We start from the raw sequence: 8774 nt of genomic DNA, 5'->3' as shown, positions 1-8774 counted from the left end.
ATGGCCAGCAGGACTAGGGAAGTCATTGTCCCTCTGTACTCAACACTGGTGAGGGTACACTGCTGTGCCCAGTTCTGGGCCCCTCATTGCATGAAAGACATGGAGGTGCTGGAGCAGGTCCAGAGAAGGGCAGTGAAGCACCTAGAGAGTGAGTCCTATGAGGAACAGCTGGGGGGCCTGGGTTTGTTTATCCTGGGGAAAAGGAGGCTCAGGAGACCTTACCTCTCTCTGCGACTGCCATCAGAAAGGAGGTTGTAGCCAGGTGGGTTCAGCCTCTTCTCCCAGCCAGCCAGAGACAGGAGAAGAGGAAATGGTCTCAAGCTGCATTAGGGGAGGTTTAGGTTGGACATCAGCAAGAATTTCTCCACTAAAAGGGTGGTCAAGCATTGGAACAGGCTGCCCAAGTCGATGGAAGAGTCACTATCCTTGGAAGTGTTCAGGAAATGACGACGTGGCACTTTAGTGCTATGGTTTGGTTGATGTGGTGGTGTTTGGTCACTGGTTGGACTCAATGATTCTTGAAGCCTTCTCCAGCTTTAATGATTCTGTGATTCTAAGGACAGCACAAGTAGGAGTACAGTGATTGGACTCATTACAAGCCTCTGCCTTCTCTCATAGTCAAAGCACATTTTAGTGTTGATTCAAGACACAATCTACAGTGCCTAGGCTCAATTCTAGTAGGTGGTTTGCCTTTGTTCTGAGAACCTGAATTTCCTTGGCCCATTATTGTCATTAAAACCCACTGAAAGGGTGCTCAGGTTACACATACATACTGCAGAGAGGTATTAATGAGGTGTTACTCTGTCTGACCTTCTCCTGTAGGAGCTGGAGCTGATAATTGCTCTCAGGGATCCCTAACAAGTGCTGGGAAATGGTGTGTCTCTGAGGCTTGTAGTCTATCATCTCACTCCTTGAGAGGAGATTTAAACTCCTCTCACTGCACTCTCAGGTGTAAACTTCAGCTGCTCACCACTCAATTTGCTGACTACTATGAATCCAGTTATTACAAGACCAATGGTGTGCTCTGGAGGAACTAACCATAGACACCTGATGTGGCGTGATGGCTTCCAACAGGAGCCAGGTCACTCGCAGTAAAGGAACTGCCTGAGCTGTGTGACACCAATTGTTCATCTAAATTCAGATTTTCCCTTCTATCAAGTGCTTATCAGTGGTTATCAGAGGGGAATAAAGGCATCATGGTCTCCATTTCTAGCACTTCTAGAGATAATTCTGTTTTCCAGTTTGAAACACTAGCAATCTAGGCTGAAGGCTGTTCTGCAGTGTGACAAAAGCTCTTAAGAGTTTTGTTTGCACCCAGGGAGTAACTTAGCTATAAGCCGGTCATAACTGTGACCTCCTCGATTGATCACATCTCTGAACCTTTATCCAGGATGTGGAGTACCCTTGCAGTGCATCTGGGCACTGACATTCTTTCCCTGGCTATTTATTCTGAGCTAGAAAATACTTTACACCAGAGGATTCACTCAGAATAATCTTAAAGGATGAAAGACTCCAGAGTTGTATACTTTTTGGCAACTATCAGAATATAGGCATTCATCTGTGACTATTAGTCATCAAAACATTCAGCCTGCTGATCTCCAGCAATCAAGGCTCCAGATGTAGCTTGCCCAGATGTATGCTTTGCCAGAAACCCTACTGGCAGAAAATCCAAGTGAAAAAACTGACATGGAAATGAACTAGTTGGTGCAATGAAAAAAAAAATCTCATCAAAAGGAGCAGGTATATTATATACAAAGAACAAGTGGATAAGAGATCTCAGATCTGCCTTACATATTCAAGGAATGACACAAAGCTGTGGACAGCAGACACACTTCCATGTGAAAGGGATGGATGGAGATTTCTGAAAGGAAAAAAAGGAATGTGATGACTTTTCATACTTTTTCCAGTTCCTACCTCTAACTTTTTGCAGATAAATTCTAAACCAAAATGGAACCATACAGAAGAGCAATTTTGAGCACTGCAGTAGCAGGCACCAAGAGGCAGCAATAACCAAGGCATTAATGTGTCATTACGATGTGCAGATTGAGGCAGAATCACGATAGGCCAGGTGAATCACCTGTGGCCAGGTAGATTTATGTTTAATGCACTGATAAGTAAGATCAGAACTTACCTTGCATGCAATATGTGTGATCAGATTCCCACAACAGGAGCCTGGCTGGGCAGGCCTGGTGGCTGTTTTCCGTTCTTGAGAAGGCATCAACTGGGAAGCAAGCTAGGGACCCTGAGCTGTCAGCAGCAATCAGACTCCTGTGTGAAAACCTTCTGCATGCAATCCCAAAGCCCAATCCAAATGTGTTGATATGTGATGCCTACTGTGTGTGTCCTGCAATAAGCATGTGCTGCCTTTCCAGACTACTCACTGAGACAGAAATCTTCTGTTTTAATCTAGATTCTTTGCAGGACCATAAATACCCCAAAATTAGGAACTGGAAACTAAATAGAGCGTATGAGTTCTTGAAGGTTCAGACAAGTGCCTTTGACATTTGTTCATACTTTGCCAACTCCTGACTTTTAATATACTGGTTTGTACAATATTTTATTTCCTATGTCGTGATTTGTATACTCCCATTCACATGGTACAGACATTTGTCAATTCAGCTGTCTTAACAAAAGCAGGTGTTCTTACTCTTTCCTAGACAATGATTAATGATTCAACTAGATTTGGAAGCAGCTAGAATTCTGCCAGTTTCATTTCATTTGTTCTGAAACAGTCCAAAGAAGCTCATGAAATAAAGATGCTTAGAGATTAAAAGCTGGAACAGTTTTTGTCATATTTTAGCAGGATTTTGGTCCGAACCTGAGTGTCTTTAAAGCACCATCTCTAAAGTTATAAAAACTCTTTTGTATGTATCAAACAAATATCCTTTGAAGAAGGCCACTGAAAATACAGATTTTCTACTCCTCTAGGTTGCAGAGTTGTTGTAGCAAATACCAGTATTCACTGGTATTCAGAGGTTAAAGCCAGCACTGCCCAGTTATTCAGTATAGCAAGGAAAGCCTTTCTGTTGCAGAGTTCTCAAAAAACCCTGGACTTCTCCACGTATCAGTTAATTCCTTCCTGGCTAAGAGACTAAAAAATTTACAGTTAAAACTATGCTGGTGGATACTCATCCAAAATTAATTTTAAAAAAAACAAAAACAAACAGCAAACTTTATTGTCAATGACCTGTTGCATTGTGGATTATTGAGAATGAAATTCAAAGAAACCTGTTGCTGATAGCAACAAGAACTAGGCTAAAATGTAGAGGGATTCCTCTTAGTGATAGCAAAAGCCTTCAGTCTGAATCTGCAGCTTGAGTTGTAGGGATGCTGAACCCTGACTCTCTTGACAAGCAAAATTTCTCATTTAGAACACTAAGCCTGTGTAGACACAAGAAAAAGTAAAACAAACCTGGGAAGAATTAACAAAGATCAATTAGTGATATATTTGTATCAACAACAATTAAAGGCTCTGTATTTCTTTGCACTAAACATTTTACTTAGTTTCACAGCCATCACAACGATGGTATTTCCTTCAGCTATTGCCATTTTGTGGTCACTACTGTCATTCCAGCTAGCCCTTCTCCCTGTTTGACCATCAGTGTTACACCACCTCAACATCTGGGAATTCCTTCATTCACACAGACATGGCGCTGGCTGATACGAATCCTCAGCCTTGTTTCACAACATTATGCAGCTCTGTTCAGCAGCTTCAGCTCAAGGTAATTCTTTCCCTCCAAAGTCACCTCCATATTTGCTCATCACAATCTTGAAGGAGGTCTACAATTTCCAGGAGTCTTAAAAAAGTCCTTACTCCGTTTCTGTTCTAATCTCTGTTATAGTCTGCCTCCATTTCAGCATGAGCTTCCAGCAGTTACACAGGTGATTCTGGATAGAAAGCTCATGCAAATAGAATCATAGAATCAATTAGGCTGGAAACGACCTCAAGGATCACCGAGTCCAACGTTTGACCACACATCACCATATCAACCAAACCATAGCACTAAGTGCCATGTTCAGTCATTTCTTGAACCTTCTAGGGAGGGTGAATCCACCTCCTTGGGCAGCCTGTTCCAATGCTTGACCCCCCCCTTTTAGGGAAGAAAGTCCTCCTGATGTCAACCCAAATCCTCCCCTGATCCAGCTTGAGGCCATTTCCTCTTCTGCCATCTCTGGTTGCCTGGGAGAAGAGGCTGATCCCAGCTGGCTACAATCTCCTTTCAGGTGATTGTAGGGAGCAGTAAGGTCTCTCCTGAGCATTCTCTTCTCCAGGCTGAAGAACCCCACCTCCTTCAGCCGTTCTTCATATGACTCACTCTCTAGACCCTTGAGCAGCTCCTTTCCCCTTCTTTTCCAGCACCTCAATACTCAATATCTTTCTTGTGATGAGAGGCCCAGAGCTGAAGGCTCACTCGAGGTGCTGCCTCACCAGTGCCAAGTACAGGGGTAATAAAAGCACTCTGTTCTTCTCCCTGTTCAATACTTTGTAAGCTTCTCATAGGTGGAGCTTGTATTCTTTTTTGTCTCCATTTACAAACACCTACTAGAAGCAAAAAGCCTTTATTTCTTTGAGGAAACCAGATAAAATGTGACTAAAACAGTAATAGGTAACCATTCCATTGCTCTGTGTTGAGTTCTGGGACTATTTTTCTAAATTCCAATCAGGTAATGGCTATGTGATCAGATAATGATGTATTAGTTCCAGTTTATTCAGTATATGGTGCTACTTGCCATGGCTCCAAGAGTCACATCCAATGCAAATTTTAAATTGCTTCTCAAAACTAAAGCTGTCCTTCTGGGTCTACAAACACTGCTATTTCCGAAAAAATGTTTAAAAATAACATTTTAATCTTATATGAATATAGAAACCCCTGCTTGTCTGTCAACCAAGGTTAGGTGGGTAGTTGAGGACCAGATGAGCAGTCATGCTGAATGATTTTCATGGCACACACTATCAAATTTCATATGTATAAACACCAAATGATTTTCTGAGGCAGAACATAAGTCCCTTAGGACCTTTACAGTCAGTGACTTAATTTTGCATAAAGAATGTAACAGGTGCAAATACTTGGCATAAGGCATGTCTGAATATTTCTAAAGCCAGTTCAATAACCTTGGAAAGGGGCATGAAATGGAATAGCTCTCACAAAAGAAGTTGTCTGTTTCCAGAATAAATATTGGTACACATGGCAGAAGTAGAAACACTTTCATATTGCCCTGCAGCATTGTCTAGCCTATGTCTCTTCAAAGGGCTGGTTCTCGTGGTAAAGAAATAAGATGTAGGAAATTTTTTTGCACAGCCAGATGTAAAATTAAACTTTGTGGTTCTCTAGTGTGTGGTATTTCTCGTGGAAATTAGCTCTATTTATTTAATTAAAGTTAGAATAATTTATTTTTCATTTCTTCTACTGGTAACTATTTTGTAGTTAAACACAACAAAATGCAGAAAAGCATAAGTGTAACTTAAAATGTTTGGCTGAAAAAATTTGTATAAGATACTCCTAGTTCAATGGTTCTAATCCATGTAGTCACCACAGCTACTGTAAAACATTATTGGGTGTTGTTTCTAGCAGAAATATTGCAGCAAGTCACAAAGTCCCATAGAGGTTATACAGGGTAAACATAATTCATCATGTAACAAAATATCTCCTGACCAAATGGTAATCCAACCTGACCATAATTCTGTCTTAATCAAGTTTTGTCTCATATAATTTCCCAGGAGAATTTATAAATTTGACACGATGTAAAAGCTTTCCTGAAAACGGGTCTAATTCATACAAATCTTTGGTCGTGGTGCTGTTACTGTTCTGTACTGAATTCTGAATAAATGTTGAAGGTGGAAAGTGGGACCCATGCAGACATCATGCTCTCCACTGTGGATGCATTGCAGTTGGTGTCTCCAGGCAGCACAGAATAGCTTTGGAGATGAGAGGAGAACATACAGCTCTTAAAGAAGTCAAAACTGAGGCCAGAGTCTAAGATCAAACCCCTTGCTACTCCCACACAAATCTATAAAGCACCTAGGGGGTGAGTATGAGGACCCCTGGGATGGGAAGGGAGCCAGTGCTTTGCTGAGAGCTCTGTCTCCGGGTCAGGGCAGTGCACAGCTGAAAGAGCCCAGTAACTTGTGTTCACTGTGCCTCCGCAGCCACACTTGTTGACCAGTCCCAAGCAGGGGCTGAACATCCTCACTGGAACCTAAAAATGGCAATGTCACACTGATTAACCTCCATAATGAAACGTGGTGTAACTTAGGATGTATTTTTCTGACTTCCATGACATCAGAATCCTTCTGATGTTGTATATAATTATAAAAATGTCTCTCTGACTTCTTGTTGCTGAAAATACATGGGCTGTTTTGTTTTCTAAAAAACAACATATTCTTTCCCTCTCGTTTGTCTATTTTTGGCAGGTTGTACCATGAAAACTGTGGTGATTATTGCAGCTGAAAGCTCAAGTAAGACTTAAGATTACACCCTCTAGCCTGAAGTTTTACAAAGGTATTGAGCTTTTAGCTTTCTTCCCAGGATTACTACAGGTTCTCTTGATGTAGTAGTCCAAGCAGATGAAATATGCTTATTTATTTGTAACTGGTGCTGTCTAAGATCTTACTAGCAGTTTCCACAGAGGGATATCTAACTATCCACAAACTGTCACTGGAGAGGGAAATATACAGCGGCAGAAAGGGAGTAGGCACTGAAATACACCATGCAGAAGCCTGAGTAATGGGCAAAAAATGGGAGTGTAACCCTATGACCATATTTAGTTTCCACATGTGAGTCTTGGCTGGCTGAATCCTACCCCGAATGCCAGTGAGGCCTGAAAAGCTGGAAATCTTTTGCTCTGTGCATACAAGCAGAGTCATGACTCATGCAGAAGAGAAACAGTTTTCTTTTGCGAGAGGAACATTTTTCCTTATTGACCAGGGAGACGTCCGAAAATAGCTTTGCTTTCTGAGTGATTCTATCAATTCGCAGCAGCACTGTGGAGGTCTGAAAATCAAGAAAAGCATTTACAGCTCCAGGAATTTGCTGATAAGAAGTGGAAATATCTGTTTAAAGAAAGCCAACCAAAATCACTATATAAGTCAAGTCATTGAAAAGTTAAAAGTGAATTAAATTGAGTGTAACTTGGACTTTTCCATAAATTTCAAATGTCAGACAAAGAAATGAAATTAAGGACCAAATAATAATAATGCAGCATATTTAAAATGGTGTGCAATTTAATCTGAGTAGGGAGCTTGGTGTATAATTGCATTTGCACTGGGCATAATTTCTGATGTGGTACATTTTCAGCATTAAAAGATGCATTAAGGTTCTGCAAATGATAGAGCATTCTCTATCGCAGAAGGATTATGTTTCTTGGAAAGGAAGGACACTTCAGAGAATCACAGATTATGGGAATTTGTTTCCACCAAAGCTGTTGGAATTTTCCGAGTTACTTCAATGGAAAGTGAAGTAAGCCAACGAAAATCCACCCCATAGTGAGAGAGAACATCATTAAAAGGTGTTAGCAATCAGAGAGTAAAGCGAACAGAACTGATTTAAATGCTTGCTCTTTTTCTCTCCTGGTTTGCTCCAGTGACCCTCTTCTTCTTACATTTATGTATGACACTGACCCCTCATTTTATTAGATTAATTTAGCCCCTCATCTGTCACATTGAGCTCCCCAAGCCTGGCGCGTTTCCCATCGTGGTCCTCTCGCTGTCATCCCACTTTCCTCAGGCCCCGCAGTTCTCCCTGAAAGTGGCCGCAGGAACCGCCCGGGCAGCAAGGCAAAGCTTTTCCTTGACAATACCCCTTCGGTTTTCCTTTAAATCCATGGCAACGCAGTGTTTTATTTTTGTGTCTAAGGAGGGGGAATTTCCACTCCGCCCGGGAGCGCCCGGAGCCGAGGCGGCTCTGCCGAGGCGAGGCTGCCACCTCCCGGCTCTCCCCGCCCGCAGCACGGCCCGAGACCCGCCGTGGGAGCTCCGGGACGAAATCATTTGGCCCTGCTGAAGCCCTTCCTTTATTTATCCCAACACCCCGGTGAACATCATCTAGTGGCAGTGCTCTACTGTGATCTCTCGAGCTTCCGAGGTGGTAAGGAAGCATTTAAAATTATCCATCCCTTTACAATATGTCTGGGATAAAAATGCTTCAGTGGCTACAGGAAAAATCCTAATGTCAGAAATTAATTCTAAATATGAGAAATCAAAATAAACGGACTATAATGTGTCAGCTTAAGGAGATAGCTTGGTAAAAGCACATTAAGTGAAGTTACTTCCATTTCTATTTCGTCTGATAAAATAAAGTTTGTCAACCACTTTGTGGGTAGAAATATACCCTCTGCTTTCATTTTAATAGGACTGTCCCAAAAAGTCATCTGTTACTGTAAGTGTAGAGGGAAAAGTATAAAAAAATCCCAACATAAGAAACACCTTGTGGTGCAAGTCCTGAGAAGTGCCATGAAGATAACCAGAGGGCTGGAGCATCTCTCCTGTGAAGACAGGCCAAGAGACTCGCAGATGTTCTGCCCTGGGAAGAGAAAGCTCCAGGGAGACCTTAGAGCAGCCTTCCTGTATATGAATGAGAGGAGAGAGAGAGCTACAAGAGAGCTGGAGAGGAACTTTTTACAAGGTCATGGAGTGACAGGAGAAAATAAAAGGGAAATGCTTTAAAGTGAAAGAGGGGAGGTTTAGATTAGATATTAGGAAGAAATCCTTTACTTTGAGGGTGGTGAGACACTGAAACAGGTTGCCCAGAGAGGTTGTGGATGTCCCATCCCTGGCA

This window comes from Chamaea fasciata, unplaced genomic scaffold (genome assembly GCF_029207755.1).
Source record: "Chamaea fasciata isolate MVZ Bird 193981 ecotype frontalis unplaced genomic scaffold, bChaFas1.0.hap1 SCAF_5, whole genome shotgun sequence".
In the NCBI taxonomy this organism is placed as follows: Eukaryota; Metazoa; Chordata; class Aves; order Passeriformes; family Sylviidae; genus Chamaea; species Chamaea fasciata.
Note: the sequence above shows the minus strand (reverse complement) of the source record.